Below are 19,794 nucleotides of genomic sequence, written 5' to 3'. Positions count from 1 at the left end.
GCCGCCGCCGGGCACCCACACTTTGTGTGCGGCGGGCGGTCCGGCGCGGCCCCGCCGGCGGCGCCAATGGGGCCCGGGGGCGGCGCCGCGCTCGCCCCGCCCCGCCGCCACCTGCCCGCCCGCCCCCCGGCCGTCCCGCCCGGCCCTGACCCCGCGCCGCCGAGCATCCCTGCGGCGGGGCGCGGGGCGGGGCTGGCCGAGCGGAGTCGTCCTAGGAAACGGGATTTTCCCCCGCAGAAGCCTGGCTCGGATGGAATAAAAGGTTTCTGTGTTTCTGCAGCAGAGCGTGGCTTGCTTTGTGGTTACTAGCTTTGGGGGGAGCAACACATGCCAGTTGCTGTAGCCGTTACCGGTGTCGGGGGTGCGGGGTGGGGTGGTATAAATTGATTTGTTTATAATTGTATCACAGGTTTACTACCTGTTTCCTGAATTTAATGGGATAACTAATGACCGAATCTAAAAATAAGTTTACTTTGCACTAAAGATCACTGACTCGTGCAAGCTTTCTATTTCTGTAGTAAACATGGCATTGCTCCTCTGATGCAATCTGAGTCATCTGAGCTACTCCATTATGCTACAATAGGCTCCCATGACTTACACCCGTGTGTATTTGCATTAATGACTTAAGTCCCTGGTTTCAGAATGAGAGGGCCCCAAACTAACTACCCGCTAGGTGAGAGAAAGCTCACTTAAAACGACAAAAGGTGTTTGTGGCAAGGGTCTGTGATATAAATTTAACAGAATGCTATTCAGGGAGAATTGTATTTCGCTTTTCTCCTTTTTAATTTGCTTCTTTATCAATTTGATAGTAACATGAAGGAAATTAAAGCTTTGCTATGACTTTTAACTTGAGGTCAAGTAACAAGTAAATAGAGATACTCGAAAAATACATTAAAACCATGATAGTTACAAATTAATTCCTGCTAAGAATTTGTACCTAGAGCGATTTCTTTTTAAAGCACTTCCAAAGCTTTTCAAAACAATTTGCAGAATTTGTCCAAATAAGTATTCCTTAAAAATGTATCCCTTTTCTCTAGCAGGTAATACTGGGACAACATTCCTCACAAAATAGGCTACTACAGTCAGCTCACCTGAAGTGGTAAATTTGATAGATTTTTTTTCTTCAACGTGGAGCTGGAGTTTTATTGTTGGCTGTAGTGCTGTGGGAAGTGAGGTCTAGAGGGAAGACAGAAGCATCCCAAACACCCCAAATGATGTATTTTCTATCCACTTTTCTGGCTTTTCCAGAACTAAACCCAGTTTTAGTTCAATTTGAAAACTATGCTTGGGAGGAGGAAGATGGGAGAGATGTGCCAGTGAACAAGGCAATAGTGTCAAGGCATGCCCACTTCATCTGGAGAGCACCACATCTCGAGTGGTTTGTTAAGCCACTCCATGGCTAAAGCTTTCTTCTTTGGCACTCAGCACGGATTTTGTCTCAGCATGGGCTCTGTGCAATCACTGTAGCAGGGACACAAGCCTAGCTTATGGTCTTGATCAGTTACCCACCTCTCTCGCTGACTCCTGAAAATTCTTACTGTGGCCTTAACAAGCAAAATATGAATCTTGAACAAGAAAACAAAGCTTTGATGTCAAATCAACAAAACCTGTCTAATCCTGTAGCTTCAAACAAATCTATCACTTCAAAGTACATAGCCAACAAAACCAGCTGTTTTCTGCATGTACGTCAGCAGAAGGAAGGAGGTTTCCTGGAAAAGGGCAGGATTGCAAACCAGTGTCTTGCTGTTAAAGCTATTTGCACAAAGCTCAGCGATATGTATTTCTTGGCTTAATAAGCTGACATCATGCAAGTTGCTATGTAGCTGCTAGGGATGTCGGTTTTGTTAGATAAAGCACAAAACTCTTAAGAGGAATGCCCTATTTAACTTAAAGTGCCATAGTATATGTACTCTTCTTAACAGTGGCGTTTTTTAGCGTTATAGAAAGACAAAAATTCTGCAATCTGCCTTGACTCCAGTCATGCTTTAGTTAAAAACTCCATTGCCATTCTAATACTGCAAGGTTTATGGGTGGTGTTGGAACTACCATTCTTTAGTCCTTTTAAGTCATGAACTGTCACAATAAGAAAATTGTGCTGTATTCTTTTAAGATTCACTTCAGTCACCCAGAGCTGAAAGTCTATTCCAGCTGATATGCTTCTGCACCACTGTATTACATTAAGACTGGGTCAGACTACAGCTATCTCTAACAATAGCCTATTTAAGAACACTGGCTAATTACAGCTACCTGAGGCGGAATACAAGACTAGGACAAAAAGATGTACTGATGGCACTCTGCAGTATTTCTAGTCAGTTAGCATCCTGGGATTTCCGCATTTAGGAGTTCTCAAAGTGCTTTTTTTCCCAAATTTGTTCGGCTGCCAACTGAACCCATGTAAACTAATAGAATAAATATAATAGCTTACTATTCAGAAGCAATCACTTTATAATCCTTTCTTTCTCAATCTACCATTCCTTACAGTCATGAAAAGTACTGCCCTGATGCAAGACTTTCTCTGTAGAAGTTCCTCAACAGAAAGAAAGATTGGCTGTTTAAATTGCCAATTCCACCATCTTTTCTAAGAAAATTAATAGCTGCCATTGGTGTCTTCAGGTCTCTAGCACATCAGGTGAGGGGTGCCTGCTAAAGTGTCTCTTAATGGCCAGGCTTATTTGAAGTGTCAATCCAGAGAGAGGCACCCTCATTAACACTTCACCTTTCTTACCATGAAATAATCTTACAATGCAGGGACACAAAAGGTGCAGAGTGTCTCTTTTGATTTGGCTGTATCTAATTCAATATGGACTGAATTTCTACTGATTATGGTTTGGAGGGTTTATGTATATGTGTGTGTGTGTGTATATGCACACACACACATATATATACATTATATATACACATTATATATATATATATATATATATTCCCACCACTGATCCTTAAATATGTAAAATAGAACAGATTGCAGGCATATTTTTATGCATATGTTATACATACACTTATTATGAAATAAAATATTTTGGTCCTTAGAGAATAAATGATAAAATATGCAGTTGTTGCTGCTTTTGGGGTTGTACAGTAAATATTGCTACCTTTTAATCAGAGACATACTTATCACAATCTTTTTCTCTTCATGAAATATTTAATCCGTAACATGATTCTTTGCTTAAAATAAGATTTGAAAAGCACTATGGCTGTCATTACGTAAAGAACAATACAGATGTTTACCTAATATATTAAGCCAGGAATTACTTTATTTTATTCCTAAACTTACTATTTAGGTAAGGTTAGTGGGGAGAAAATTACTTTTCACCAGTTCATCTGCAAATGCCACCTGTTTTGAGTTTTTGATCCCTTTACACCAGTAAAAATTAAGCTCTCCATGAACTGCATGCAGTATGTACCCAGGAAACAGTGATCACATCCCTAAATTTAATAGTTTCATGACATGTTCTTCCAAGCATCAGAATATGCAGTGGGATAGGCAGTGCCATGTTGAGGGTTGATAGCCAGTCAACTATATATTCCTGAATCCGTAATAGCCCTCAGGAGCTTAATGCAGTCACTATTGCCAAAGGGCCAGGAGCCATTTTTGCAGTCTTTACCTACTGCTATTTTTTCATTGACCACAGCTGGCTCATAAAATAAAATACACACTAGTACATAAGATAACACAGTTGATGTGGTGGATTTCTCATGGATCATAACGGTTTGGGTTTAGGGCTGCCGTCCTCCACAAAACGCTAGGTAACATCTGGTATCACACCAGATAACACACTATCATGTTGCTTCTTTAGGAGCCATAGTCAAGCTTCCTTAGTGAGATGTTTGCTATGTAAACATCTTAATGTTAGATTAATATATATTCAAGATTTTAAGCATACCTTCTTTAACTGACAGTCCCTTATTTAACTGACTGTCCCTGAGTGATAGGGTCTTTTTATTTGTTCTGAACTTGAAACTATCCCTGTACCTTGATTAGAGCTGACACTTCACGTAATTTTAAATCTTATTTGTTTTCATTTATTTGATAAACTGGAACTTCAGTGACACTGAACTGTGCTTACACATCCCTACCTTCAGCACCTTTGGGGTGCAGCTTTCATTTTGATTGTGGTATTGGCAATATAAACCTTAACAAATGTGATACAATACACACTTGCTAAGTCAATAGAGCAGACCTAGAATATTCTGCAACTCCATATAAAAAAAAAAAGTATATTTAATATCTCAAAGTAATAATAATTAAATATTGGTACAACCAGTTCCATGGAATCATATGCATTTCTTCAAAATACATGTAGCAAGCAAAACTATTTAGGCTCTGTATATATTTCTTGGATATACACATACAGATGCAGGTGGATCTATAATCTACTACCCTTCCTACTGATGTTTTAGTATTCAAATATAGGTTTCTTCTTATTGTCAAATAAATTACTAGTATGATCTTTTTGACAAGGGAGAATGATGCAGAGCGGTCTGGTAAGAAAGTTACAGGACTGTGAAGAAAGGAAGGAAAGGAGAAGTAAAAAAATCCCCAAGACTTCCGAAGAGATATGTGGAAGACAGAAACATCTAAGATTCCTTGAATATTAACCTTGGAGCAAAGTCCTTCCAACTTCTTGTGTGGGCAAATGGCTGAAGAAGGCAAGTGTCTGGAGGTTTTTAAGGTGCCAGGTGTCAGTGTGGTTTCTCTGTCGCCCTGTCAGGGAGCAGCAAGGGCCTGCTGTTCCTCAGGCTAGGTGCTCTGGGAATAAAGAGTGACTCCAGAGCAGGCAGGGCTGTCCCTGACAGACCATGGTCCCACAGAGCCTGTGGTCATAGCAGGGTGAGCCAGCTGCTGGTAGGAGGATCCATTGACAGTCCCAGGCAAATGGTGAATCAGGTCCATCCCAGGGAGGAGCAAAAGGAAATGAGACCATAGATAGAGACAAGGTTTCAGCTTGAATCTGAAGTCCATTCAGCAGGCAGGGCTGGAGACAGTGGACAGTGGACATCCAGGAGACCCATCCAGGAGACAAGCTAGCTACTGCATAGGTTTGATGTCCATCCAGACAGTAGGGCCCGACTAGTCTGGAGACCAGCACTCTGGCAAGATAGCTGAGTGCCTGGGGCTGAGGTGGAGACCCTGGTTCCATGGGCAGTGCGTGGGCGCCCTGGAGCTGAGGTGGAGACACTGGTTCCATGGGCAGTGTGTGGGTGCCCTGCATGAGGCTGGTCAGGGCCAGCAGGTCCTGCAGGCACACCTGGGGCCCTCCCTTTCTCCTGTAACAACTGAAACAACTCTGTGGGTAGGCAGGGATGCCCCATAGGCTGGCTTTGCTCACAAGCCTTTAGATGATTTTAAAAACTCCTGAATGATTCCAGTTCTCTGGCCAAAAATGTCTCTTAGCCACTTTGCACAAGTTAAACCTTTTTCATACTCCACCTCCTTTTATGTTTGGAGTTGGGGATATCCACAGAGGCGGTAAAGGGGATCAATTCCAAACATCACTGTTTTTTTCCCCCTCTGCCATCTTGCTCCCTCATGCTGCAACTGAACTGCCAGACATCCCTGAGACACATGGCCAAGCACAGCAGCTGCTGCTGCAGCTCCATGACAAACTCTTCTTCCTGAAAATGCAGGGTTACAATTGAATATGTGGTTGGTTTGGGTTTGGTTTTGCTGTTTTTTTTTCACTTCCTACCACTGCCATTTCTAACAGATGTATTTGTCAAAATCTACCATTGATCCTTACAAACACCTACCACTGTCCTCTGTAAACTTTCCAAAGGAGACGGCCAAGAGGCTGTATACTGGATTTCTTACAGTCAGAATTATTTGCTGCTGAGTGGGTGATTTTCTAGTCTTTCTTTTTGTCACTTGTTCTTTTTAACTTAGTTCAAAGGTAAGCTTGATAGACCTTGAATGGAAATCCAGTTACTTAATACTGGATACGTTAAACCTCTTATCATGTTATTTGTGTCCATTGGCTTTTAAATACTAAATATGGCTATACGATTAGAGCATTGCCTATGCAAATACTTTGTATCAGTAACTGTTATCTATTACGAATACCTATGTAATAGACATTGCATTGCAGGAATTTCTCTTGCCCAATCTAGTTTTATTAGGCAATAAAAAAGTTTCTCTTGACACAGAGAGAACTGTATACTGCTGACCCTAACAGGTGTATCATGACCACAAGGCACTGAGATATTCTTTGGGAAATAAACATCTGTTAAAGATATTATGCAACAGAGTATGCAGATTTTGAAAATTCAGGAAGTCTAGAAGGTTGTTTTTCAGAAGACTCACTTTGGCATATGTACGCGGGGGGGGGTTTTTTGCTATTTTTACATTAGAAGTGGAATGATAACCTTTGTTTGTACTTCAAATAGCACACCAATACAAACTTCAGAGGTTGACAGCTTCAGCAAAAAACTTGACTTTTCTTCCAAAAAAAAGATCTCAGATTCCAGATGTCTGTCTGGATTTTCAGTTCAACAGGTGTTAATGAAACCAAATATTAGCTTGAAAAACACTGAACAAAAATCCTCCCCCCTTTGCAAGATCAGGTCACAGCTCCTCATCTTTCAGTGTTTTTCACTTGTCCAGAATTTGAACAAGATCCCTTAGCAACAGCAAATCATTTACAATGCCAGTTTCCTCTGCTCTGTTTCAGGTAAAGCTTTATGAATTCCTCTTTATAAATAACAGAAGCTCCAATGAGCCATACCACTTTCCCCTTCGCAGCTCAAAGAGAAAGACTTGAGAAGAAGGAATCCTGCTGTTCCCTAAACTGCAAAGTTTCTGGGGGAGTTTCTGAGTCTGCATCTGCTTAAAGAGGGCTGCTGAGTCCAAAACTGTGATAATGTATGATTTTAAGATATTGCTTAAACCAGTTCTGCAAGTGAAATAAGTGATTCCATCAAAATATACTTTCTATCAGGTCTATAATCAGTTACACATTTTGTTTGATCGTAGTCTGACTATACCTACATATACACAGATGAAGTTTAATTTTCTGGTTGAATCGATCTAATATTTCATTATACCAAGCCCAGCGTAAAAAGCGGAATGCTTTTCTTGGCTGAATAAGTTTAACTGGCCTGCCAAAGGATCACAGAAGATGTATATCACAGTCAGTACAAGGTAGGAAGCAGGACTGCACAACCAGGATAGGAGTGAAAGAAATGGAACCAGCAGCTGCTAAGCCTGGTTCAGGTGTCTTTTTGAAGTACACTTGCAATGGATTAGAGTATCTGATATTTTCCAAACCTCTAATGAACACAGCCAGTCAGCTCTTAAACATAGACCAAGACTGAACCAGCACTGCAGAATCTGGCTCTGGAATCAAAACTGAATAAGTACTTTTATGTTACATAATATCTTAGTTAACATATAACTCACAAAAAGCTTGAAATGTTGCAACGGCCTAGTTGTGGTATTAGAGATCTTTTTGCTGCTCCTGTTAAAAAAGATAGAAAGTAAACCTACCAAACATGGCTAAAATACAAGCTTTCAAAAGGATCAGTTCACATAGACTGAGAGGCTTCTCAGGACTTGGCCATACCTCCTCTAAGCATTCCTGCTACAATAAGCATGATCTGACCAGTTATGCTCCCTGAATCCCTCAGGAATTGCACATAATTTGTACAGCCATGATTCTGCAGCTCTGGCTGAAGAGCTATGCAATAACATTGGTTCAGTGCACTGGACATACACATACTTTACCTCTTAACAGGACCCTCTTACATGATAATGAGCATCAACTAATCCAGAAATTTGTTATTTAGTGCAGTATGGTGAGGCAAAATCCTGACTTAGGTGGAGAAGGCGCAATCTTCAGTCTTTGGGGAGCAAATGGAAAGGTAGACTGCAGCAAGAAGCTGAAAAATGCAGCTTGGGATATCTACCGAATCCTGGTCACTGTCAGTATGGTTTATGTGGAAGGACTGTGATGGAATAAGCAACTGGTGAGAGATCAAGACAGGACTGGCCAGTGGCAAAGAACAAGAGAAAAGAACTGAGTGGGAGTTAGGAATAATAGTAAATATAGTGCTAAGGAAAAAAAAAAACCAAAATAAAATAGCTACCTATTTGCTAAATAAGGTATGTGTCCTAGGGAGACAACAGTGACTTCAAATATTCTACAAATATATTCTAATGCGTATGTATAAAGACTAGATTAAACCCACAAAGGAAATCCTAAACCTTCATTTTATATGATTTTCAGTATTTCATTTTATTTGGATGTAAAATATAGCAGATAGGTCATAATCTATAATTAAAATAGCGTGGCAGTATACAATGATGGGGGAAGCTGAGAAATCCCAGGTGCTACTAACAATTCCTTTGCTGTATTTTAACATAATGATGACATGCAGAGGACATGCTGTCTCATATAATTTTCTTATTACAGCCATTCTCTTGAAAAATGACATGGCAAAATGTTAACTAATAGATTAACAGAAGCAAGAGGGAGTTGGAATTTCCATAGTCCTCGCATCTGAAAATTAGGAAGTTTCATATTATACCTGCTCTTATAGAACACCGTACCTATTACCCATGGATTAATCTGAGATGTGTTTCTTGCTTTTCCAGTGGACACTGAGTTAATTAAGAGCAGTCTGTTAATTTATTACTGTACTGATGAGAAAGTTATAGTTTACCATCTTCTAACAGTGCTAATATATTAGCCTGTCTAAGTGCAAATATTTAATATGTATCTTCTCTGTGCTGACGTTTACCAATTGCAAAATGTCATTATGCAACTCTGTCTTTGGCAATGTTTTAAAAAGCTGAAATAAATAATAGGATCATCAAACCTTTACTTTTTACTTCATTAAAGTTAACACAAATCAGAAAGAGGGCCTCTGAAAATTTTGCAGAGGGCAAGAGCACAATTGCATTTCCTCATCTGAATGACAACTGCAGTTTAAACAGTGTGCCACCATAGTAACCTCTGCTATATGATCATAAGGAGTGTCCAGAAACAAAGTCCCATGATCCTCCTTACTGCTTCAATGGAACATTTGCCCTCTGTTGACCAACATCAACTCTAGGACATAATTAAAAGACAGAAATATGTATTTCCAAAGAAAAAGTCTTAGCTCATTTGTAGGGAAAACACTGGGCAAGGAACATGGACTAACACAGTCCGTACCTTCTTGCCTAAGCAATTTTTAATCAAGGTAAGCAATATGCACTGTTAAATGGGACTTAGTACTCAGAAACTCTTAAAGTAATAAAATGCAATAGTGGCAATGAAATGCAAAAAATAGATTCTTTCTGTTTCCCTGCTCATATCTCATTGTATTAATTCCTTTAGTCATATATGAAATAACCAAATAATTAAACTCAGGTCACCCATTATTAAGAAGCATATAGAAGGGCTTGAAAAATTATTACCTTCCATTTTAAATTTCTGACCAGTATCAAGTAATATGTGTCATATTTCTCTAAGAACTTTTGTTTATAAACTAGCCTGAACATTTCAGCAATTACTAAGCAGGAAATAATAGAAGAAATGAAACAGGCAATGGATGAAAAGACCTGAAATAACTTCATGGAGTTAAGAGACTTTAAAGCAATATAACATTAGCAAAGCAAGAAATACGAATAGTAAAATTTATTAACACAACAATTAAAAGTTAAATAAAATAGATTGTTGTCCAGTGAAGAATGGAGACTTTACAACAGTCTGTTTAACTAAAAAAATCTGAGAATCACAGTTTTAAGGATTCTGTTTCCTTCTAAAATAATTTTACTCATCTGAAGTTTTAGTTTCTTTCAAAAGTCAATGCAGATACATCCTCGATAAGAACATAAAAATTTCATGACTGTCCCTGTGAGTACCTTAACTATTTGCATAAATTTATTTGCTGCACTACAAAATAAAGTAAATTATTTACTAACAAATAATGTAAAACTAGTAATTCTTTTACCAGCTCTCTCATGAATAGAAATCTTCAAAAGCTTTTCGCTTAAGAAAGACTTGATGCAGGCCAACATACTGTCAGTCATGTGATTGTACTTAACAGAGAACTTTTGAGAACTTTACACATAATGCTTAGCAAGAAGTAAAAAGTTAATGTAAAATCAAATACCCCTTGTGTCCCCTCATCCCTGTCCCCCCATGTCCATGTCTGTGTCGTCCCCCCCGCAATGATCCAATGATATTTCACTATATGCTTCTCTGCCCTGCAGAACTTGGTGAACTTGTTTTGATAGCAAAGTTAGGAACAGATACTGTTTGGTTGTGAACTACTTCCTGTACACTTGTTACGGGTTGAATAAACCCTAACCCTCTTCATGATCTTTGCCTTCTGATAAATCTCCGTACTCCTCTTTGCCAGTTTTAGAGGGTGTCAGGGAGCTAAAGGGCTGTAGAAAGGCCATTTTGGTGGGAGGGGATCTGCCAGCTTCCCTGGTAAGTAAATATTATCAGCAGGTGCTTGGGATTGTGAAAATAAAGAATGTTAAATTTGAGTGTCACTTATGATTGGTTCAGAGATATACACAAATAGTTCACAGAGCTGTGGCAGATACCCTGCCAGTTTAAAAAATAACAATAAACTGTGTGAGAAACATTTGTTCTATAGCTGTTTTTAGAAATAACAATGAAAAGCACTATTTTCATACTGATCATCTTTCAACTTGGTCAGTTTTATTCTGAAATATGGCACAATTTTTTGTACTTTTGTTTTAACCAGGACTGTTGAATGACATGAATTTTTAGATAAATAGATACAAAATTGGTATTTAGTAGTGGTACAAATATTTCTATTTATTAGCAAAGTGTCTTTCTTTTACTTCTCCACTGCACAAAAATCTCTGAAAATGAAATCATTACCATTCTATCTTCCATATCTCATATGCTTTTCCTAATAACTTATTCCCTAACAGTACAGTACACACTACTGCTGTTTTTTACTTTATATGGAATAGAATATTTTTCTCTTTGTAGATAGTTACTAACATTTCTTCCCCACTAAATAAAAAATAAGAAGCTGAGTATCTCCCTTCCCATGATGGTCTCACGTGACAAGTGCAACTTGTTTCCCATGCTTTTATACCTTTACATTCTGCTGTAATGGACATGGTTATGTTGTCCTACCTATCTTTAGACCTCTAGATCATTTAAACAGGCCAAGACTTGGTGCTAGAGCCCAGTAAGACAAAAGCATTTCCAGTTTCTCACAACTGAAGAGAGGTTGCTATCAGAGTGTCTAACTGCAAAATTGAACATTTTCAACTTTTTCTTAAGGGTGGAATTTTCTTCTACCAGTGATCATAACTTTTGGTAAAACATATGTACCTATGAAATGGACTTAATTATACTTTGAAGTCTGTTGAGCTTCAGATGACAAAAACGAAAAAGCCAGAAGTATTAAAAATCGCCATGAGTTATAAACAGATGATGGGAAGAGATGAAGAAATCAACTAGGCAAGAAAGAGATTTAATATTTGTACATTTCTATCCATGTTAACAGGAAGGATATTGAAAAAAGATCTTAAAATCCTTCTTCCTTCTGGCATGAACTCAGCCAAACAGGGAAGAAAGTTACTTGCTGTAATGTCAGTCTTTTCCTGTAACCAGTGCTTTTGTGCAGAAGTAGCAGATTGGTGCTCCATCCTCCAAACTCTGTTCAGGCTTGCAAGCAGCAGCTACAGCCCACGGCAGCAGAAAGGATCCTAGTAATCAGATGATTTCAAAGACTGGCTTTCCATGCCTGAGCTGGGAAAATTATCAGTGCATTTCAGAGTCTAGCTTCTACAAATCTTCATTATCTTTTTCTTTTTTCCGCCTTATATACCTTTCCTTTTCCTTCTTTTGGTTTCTCAGTTCTGCTCTGCTTGTCCCCATTTCCCTTTTGTTCTCTTCAAAGTTTTTTAAAGCAGCTTTCATCTTGCTCTGTTATTTCCTTTGCTTAACCACATTTATCTTCTTTCCTCCTCGCAGGTAGGAGTCTGAGACCTGAATGAGCACAATCATGCACTCCTTATTTACATTTCATCTCCTGTGTTTATACATCTTTACCTATAAACTACTTAATAGCTCCCATTTTTGTATTCTAATTTTGTGGATCAAAATAATGGCACTGATTAAGCCACCTTCTTTTGTTCAAAACCATAGATGTGAATTTCAATTCACATGGGTCTCTAAAGAAATAACTATAATGTCTGCTTTTAAAAAAACCTCATCTAATAACCAATACCTAGCAAGACTAGTTATGATTACTGCCTTCCTCTTATGCTACTTGTAGTATTAGATTTCACCACTGCTTTGCTATTTGGGAAAGCTAGCTTTAGTGTCCTACTGTACATATTGCATTGGTACATACTATAATATTGTATTGGTACATAAGTCAGCATTACAGATTTTTTTGAAGGTAACTGTAAATTATTTGTTCATAAGACATGAATAGTCTTATCTCTAGCACTACGGTTTCTCACAGTTGTCAAGAAAGAGGAAACTATCTCTCCTTCTCTTTTCTCCATCTCTTCAGTTTCATTTGTGAATTTCCCCCTCCTCCCTTGGATGATGAACTATTTCATCTCGCTAATCTTACAGGAAACCATCTTTCTTTTTCTGGATTAGTTTTCTGCTTAGTTAATAAGTTTGATCGGCTAACAAAGTCATCTAGTAAGTGGTGGGAGTGTCTTGAAGTGAGAGAGGGAGGAACAGCAGCCACAAGGTGTTAGATCCACACATGTTATCTATTGAAATTCCAGCCAGTGTTAGGATTTCCATTTATGAAAAACTTATATAGAGTAGTAACCTAAAATGCCTGAAGTGTCTTTCAATAGTTTTGGCTGGAGTTGAGAAAATGGACTTTATTGTGCAAGAGTTTTTGTTTTGCCAGAGTTAGGTCCAGTCACTTGAATTTCTTTTTTTGTGAACCCAGCTGTAAATTAACCCATCTGTTTGTAAGCTTGCCTTCCCTTTTTTTTTTTTTTCTCCTCCTTTTTTTTTTTTTTTTTTCCTGGCTTACCAGGTTCATTGTGTGGATGCAACTGCAGATAAGTAGCAGTGTTGCAGGGTACAGTAACTGCTGTTACATAGGAATGTCCACAGCAACGTGACAGGGAGGCAAAGAAAGCTGGGGTTGTAAGACGTTAGGGAAGACGGGAAGCTCACAGCAGCTCATTTAATTTCTGTATGAATTCAAAGTGCATTCATGTGACATCTCTCTCAGCAAGAACACCAAAAAAGGAAGAGAAAAAAGGTATTTCTGTCTACAGCTGGATACTATTAGCAGTGCTTTTTCTAAAGAATGTAGGAATTCCCAGAATGCCTTTTAAACTGGAAAGCAGAGAAGCACAGGCTACAAGTATTACAGGACTTACCCCCCTTTTTATCCAGTTGTGGTTGCAGTGTGTGAGACGCTTCATTAATCAGATTTCTTAAGAGTATCTCACATATTGTTCATGCAGTTAACTCCTTTAACATGGAAGGAAATTATTCAGAAAAGTGCTATTTTAAAATTTATTTTTAAACTTCATAGAAAGACATGAAGAGGCAAGCAAATGAAAAGTTGTACTAACAAAAGGATGCAGATGAGAACCAATGGGCAATGAGAACCACGTAACCAGCAATGGCTTGAACTGGTCACTAGTGAAAATGAAAGATCTCACATACTCTCTTCTGTTCACACCAGGTGCCTAGTGCTTTTGTGACATCTCTGTGCACTGAAAGGCACCTTCTATGAATAGATTCAGCATCCTAATTTATCAGGAATTTATCTTTTTTTTTTAATCACTTGATTAATAAGCTGAGTCTGCTTAAATAGGGTGGGGGTCTAGTACGCTGCAGAGCTGATGTAAGTGATATAAGGTAAGTGATATAAGAAGTTGGGTGGTGGGGAGGGTGCACGTGTGTGAAAGAAATGCATCCTCATCTCAGCAGGAGCAAGCTGTTGGACTGACCTAAGCCATGTTAGTGGAGATATCCTGTATTTGACACAAACACCACTCACTGCCCACCACATTTAGGAGCAGATCACAAAAGATGACACTACACTGTGAGAAGGCTTAGCTTCTGTTTGGCTATACCTTTGAAATGCATAGACTGTCACGTTTCATTATCAAGCTACATTTTGGAAAGCACAGTATTTGGACGCAGCCCAACATCAGGACTCAATTGTGTGTTTTAGTAATCTTACTGTTTTGTTCTAATCAGGTTCACCAGTTCTACAATTAACTTAGGCACGCAATTCCCTACTCATCTTCTTCCCCCAGGTTAATACTCTTCATACTGTTAAGTCTGGGGCCAAAAGAGTACTTTACAATGTTTACTGCAACACCATATACCATTTCCTGCACCTGTCACCCCTACTAACATTACTTGCTTCTCTGTCACTCACTGTTTCCTTCCCTTTGTTCTTTATACTAAAATATCACATCAAGTACCTTTGAGCATCTGTTTGGAGCCTGCACTCTTCTGTAGATGCTGTAGTAAGTTGTAAGGACTTTATCATTATGTAAAATGGTGAGTAAATTTTCCTTTCTGCTATTCTTTTTAGTATCACTGAAGCCAATTAATTGCATGGATGTCTGTAGAAGAACAATTTGGCTCAATGCCTTTGACTTTTAGCTGTTAAAAGCCACTCTTTATTTCAGGCATAATGATTAAACCAGAAGAAAGTGATTGGACAGAACACATCAGAAACTGAAAAATGGGGATTAGCTGGCGCCACAGCTCACAAAAGAATTAACAGACAACACCGCATGACCCAAAGCATTTCACCATCTGTACTTTGCAACACATGGACAAGCACACTGAAGCGATAAAAGAGACACAAAGACAAAAGAGTAAAAGGCATGTTAGCTGTGGCTCAGCTGCAAAAGATTATTGCTTGTAGCAATAGGCTCCAAGATCAAATGAGGAATTTGCTTCTTTTAAAAAGTAAATAAAAGGTATGAGCACAGTAACACTAATGCAGCAGTGCGTGCTTTCAAAACCCTCCATAGTGAGCTGGTTCACTCATTTTAACTGAAGTTCTGTGTTGAGATTCTGGTCCTATTAAGTATTGCTATGACATCCTAAGATTTTGATCTGGTTAAAAAAGTCAGAAGCCATGCCAGCTGTGCAAGCCCAAATAAAATGGGTTTGTCCCAAACCTAAAAAAAAAAATATCTGCATTCTTGATTCTTGTTTGAATATTCACCTTCACCTTGTTGTCATCCTGGGATTGTCTTTTATGCATATAAAACTCTCAAAGCTCAGTGAAGTCACATGAGTGCTGCACAGAAAATGGGCAGATATTGTGCTTACAACTTCCTCTTCTCAAAGTCTTGTCTGAGAAGGTAATTGCAGAAGCAATCCAACCCTTTGTCAGGACTCTTATTTATAAATATCCATGACCGAGGGGCTGTGTTCTGCTTTGAGTACATCTCACTGAGCAGCAAATGGGAATTTAGAGCTAAACTGGTACTCTGCTATATTTTGCACATTTAGATGAAAAGGTGTAAGTGCAAGAGAATTAAACTGATGCAAGACACTCATTTTTGTGTAACTTCTGACACTTTCTTATCCTTCCTTAAATGACATCTGGACTGGAGCTGTTACTAATATCATTAAAGTTAAAAACCTTGGCCTATTTTCTGTTAAAATATCATCGTTACCCTGGAGAGATGTTTGAAAGTCCTGTTATGTCTTCAAAAACAAGGCAGAAAAAAATAATCCAGAACTTGCTCTTTGGAATTGTTGTGTGTTGATACATGTCAGGTCATCATCCAGCAGATTATATATTTCTACTATTGCACAGAGTATGGAAAAACAATAAAAACCCCCAAGCTTGGGCCCTCGGCCCAAGTTACTGTCATTACAGAAACCTGTCCTATTCAAGTACTAAATGGGGACATGAGGGTTCATAATCCTTTATCAGGATCGGGAGTTCACATGGGAAGGAAATGTGATTGAAAATAAGATATGGAATGAGTATACACAAACAGACTAATACAAAGCAATCAACATAAGAAGCTGAATTTTTAAAATGCTATGACAGCAGAAAAAACAATTATTTTTTTTAAAAGGCCTTAATACAATTTTTTAGAAGTATTCACAATATACCCTCCTACTGGTTGTGTTTCCCTTCACAACTTGTAAATCATATGTTTCAGCCTGCAACTAGTATTTATTCCATGACTCATTTTAGTCTTTTCCATTTAACAAAGTCACTTCGTGCATTTTCAATGAAGTCAAAATGTACCAAGATGAGAATGATACTCTGCACATACTGGAAACTTTACTCAAGGGTTCTGAATTCATGTTGCTTCTCAGAGCTGTAACAGCATCAGTACTTTGGATTTCATTAAAATAATAAAAAAATTAATCCTTGTAAAGAATTGTGTTCACTTGCAAACTGAAAATAAAGACAATCATGGAGTATCAAATTAGAAGCAAGTAAAAATTTATTTTGGTAGTTACATTACATTAACTCGCAAAATGATCAATCTTTAAAACTTCAAATGTAAGATTTAGCCATTTCATGTTCGTTCTCTTATTTACTAAAGGATTATGCACATGTAAGCTAAAGTTAAAGTTTTACTATTGAAACCAAATTATTTCATGTATGAAAGAAGGTCTCAAAAGCAAAAATGAGATTTCCAGCTTTGTGTTCCTTTCTTCTACAAACGCTAACCTTTTCTGTCTCCCTATAGGATACCACAAGTTAGAATTCGAGTGAATAGTTAGAATTGTGGCAACTCCTGGTTAATACAAATCACATTCAATTTCCAGTTTCTCAAGAATTTTAAACCCTGAGCAAATTACAGAAATCTGAATTGTGAGGCAATGCTTTGGGCTGTATACACTTCGTTAATTTTATCCTTTATACTTGTTCTGTACAGTGAACTGAAGGTAAAATTATTTCAACTACTTCCTGTATTATCACATAAAGGGTTTCTACATAAAAAAGATTCTAGAATAAACTATGTAGGTGATGGAGGCAATGCTTTTTTTTTTTTTTTTTTTTTTTAAGAAACTTCCTTGGTTTTCATTTAGGATCATGGGAGCACTAGACTTCCCTTCAGGTTGACTTTTCTTATTAGTCAACTTGTGGCAGAGTTCAGGCCCATCACATTTTGGGGCTTTCTCAAGTTGAAAAAGCTAAGTTTCATGACTGTTCCCTGCACAAGGCCAATAGACGTCTTCTTTTGGTTGGAGAACTTTGCCAAACTGTTTGGGTTTGCACTGCTTTTGGAAAAAAATACAGTAGCTCATCCAAACTGATTTATCTTCAGGGTTTCAAATCACTTTTATCAACCACACAGACTAGAACAGACTTTAGAGCTTTTTCATGGTATCCTGCAGTCAGTACTTGTCCATTTAAGTGTCTGGTGTTTCCTCTCAGCTCCTCTATTACATTTCTTGCACAGAGAAACACTCTTGAAGGGAACAGTGAAAAAACCTCTCTCATTCACCTGCTCAGGTAAAAAGAATAGAATGCATTTCTGGATCAGGGCTTTATGAAGTAACCCAGTTCATTTTTCTCAGTTCAGCCCTCAAATCAGCCCTGCAAAAAAGGACAGTGATGGTTAAATGTCACATGTTTGCAGGCTCATGTTTGCCAGAGTCTGGGTGGATCCAGTGGGCACTTTACAGAGGTTAAATTTATGGTTTAAATGCAAGCAGTTAGGTTACTGACAGAACCAAACCTTACTGTCTTTCTGTTGGTGCAGTCTAAGCAGATTAGTCATTCTCTGTGTAGGAGAAAATATCTGCTTGTGGATAAGAATTAGAAGATAAAGACTGCCACCTATTGTGTCCTGAAATAAAACACAAGTTTCTGCATACAGCAAAAGAACATGCTGGCAATCCAACGACAGGACAAAATAAAAACAGGGCTGAACTTTCTCTTCTAGGGGGCTGTTTAATGCACTGAAGTAGAGTTATTTTCTTCTGGCTGTCCTGAGTTTAGTGCTCTAGCTATCTCTGTCACTTTCCCAATAAAAAGATTTCAGTTCCCCTAACTCATAACTTTTAAACTAAGCAGGGTATCTTGACTCTATGCCTAATTCATAAATTGAAGAACTTTCCTTTCCTGTATTTCAGTAGATATTGGCATCAACAAATCGAATTCATAGCAGGTATAAAGTCCCTGGGGGAGGTATTTAATTACAAGATGTATTTGCATCGTTTTTAGGGTAAGCTTACATACATTAATTCTTTTATTTATTTACAGTGGAGGGCAAGAAAAAAAATCTGCATTCTTTACCCTTACTTAATTCTCATTTTCACCTCGTCCTTATCCTGGGATTGTCTTTTATGCATATACAACTCACAAACCTCAGTGAACTCACATGGGTGCTGCAGAGAAAATGGACAGATATTGTGAAATTTTTAATTTAGAACACTATTATAAATAGGTCAGACAATGAACTGTACTGAAAGGAACACAACTTCACTGACACAGAGTGAAGACAAGGTTACCTGATTATATTGTTGTTAATTTTTCAACCCTTTAGCACTACAGTACAATTAAGATTCTTGACCATTCATACAGTACTAGTGGAAATTAGCATTACATTTTTCATAAAACTGACAGCAAGAACACGACCAAAGTAAAATCTAGTGTCACCAAATTATGCAAAGTTTGCTCTTAGTAACGATTGACTGCTCTGCAGCTGAGCTGAACTGGCCGGAGACCAGAACTTGGGCTTCTGAGACTTGATGCCTGAGTAGACTTGCACTGCACTGTTTCAGCGCTATTGCCCTGCAGAGCCCACAGCCATCCTTTAAACAATATGGCATAGCCTCTCTGTTTTAGCCTGAGAATTTCTGAGGAACAAAGCTATTGGCTGGAAGGAACATTGTCTAAATAGGTAAGATTTTTCATGAAAGTGATCACTATTAAATGCAACAAGGTCTTCTCTATGTTTAATATAAAATGTAAATAATAAATATAATAAACATAAATACTTAATGCAAATCCTTAACTCAGAAGTGATTGTCTAGCATTGTGGTGTATGAGGCACGGCCTTCGCAAGGATTGTGAAACAAAGACGTTTATTGTTAGTTAGTTACAGCTTTTTTAAGACCATACTCTGTACGTGCACTGCTAAAAGCTTTACTATTGGTCAAACTCTACTGTCCATATGCCCAGCTGCTGTTCACTATAGGCTACTCTCTGCTGTTCACACTGTTTCCTTATCTTCTAGAGGTGAGATCACATTCCTCCTTTGTTTCTATCTCATGCGGGTTTCTTCTCACACTCCCTCAAAGTTATTTCCCTCTTTGCTGCAGGATCACAGCTGCACATTATCAAAACGACCCACTGTCTCAGTTCCCTACATAGTATGGCCTTTGTAAAAGGTGCAGAGAGATTCTGGGAATTTTTATTTCAAACCAGTAAATTCTGTCTTGAGTCACAGCACTCAAAATATTGATCTGGATATAATGACATCAACATGCAGAGGTTACCTACTGACTATGTGCCTGGGTAAACTAACTCCCTTTCTGTACTGGTATTATTTTTACTGTACATCATTCCCAGTTAAAATATGCCTAACTTCATCTTCATGTCACTGAAATTTTTAACAGCTACAAAGTTCTACAAGTGAATGAATTTCCAGAACACTAAGAAATACAATCTTACATGTTGCTATCAAAATTTTTATTATGAAGACATGACGACAAAGACGTAAAATTGACAAATAAATACTGGAATAAAATGTTATTGTGTTTCCTCTGTATTCTACACAACATAATTATGTAACATTGCTAAATTGCACACTATTCATTAAACATACAGGCTACAAAAAATTTTAGTCAGGATCAGATTTGAACAGCCCATGCTCAT

At 38.2% G+C, this 19,794-nt stretch overlaps 1 long non-coding RNA gene across 1 annotated transcript; it reads left to right on the top strand.

Annotated features, from left to right (window-relative positions):
* Positions 1–10,063: 10,063 nt before the first annotated feature.
* On the top strand, positions 10,064–14,923 carry LOC119141474. Its single transcript, XR_005101931.1, has 2 exons — positions 10,064–10,418; positions 14,612–14,923. It is a non-coding gene; the product is annotated as an uncharacterized LOC119141474 (long non-coding RNA).
* Positions 14,924–19,794: the final 4,871 nt, after the last annotated feature.

This window comes from Falco rusticolus, chromosome Z (genome assembly GCF_015220075.1).
Source record: "Falco rusticolus isolate bFalRus1 chromosome Z, bFalRus1.pri, whole genome shotgun sequence".
NCBI lineage: Eukaryota > Metazoa > Chordata > Aves > Falconiformes > Falconidae > Falco > Falco rusticolus.
This window is presented reverse-complemented; position numbering and strand designations above follow the sequence as displayed.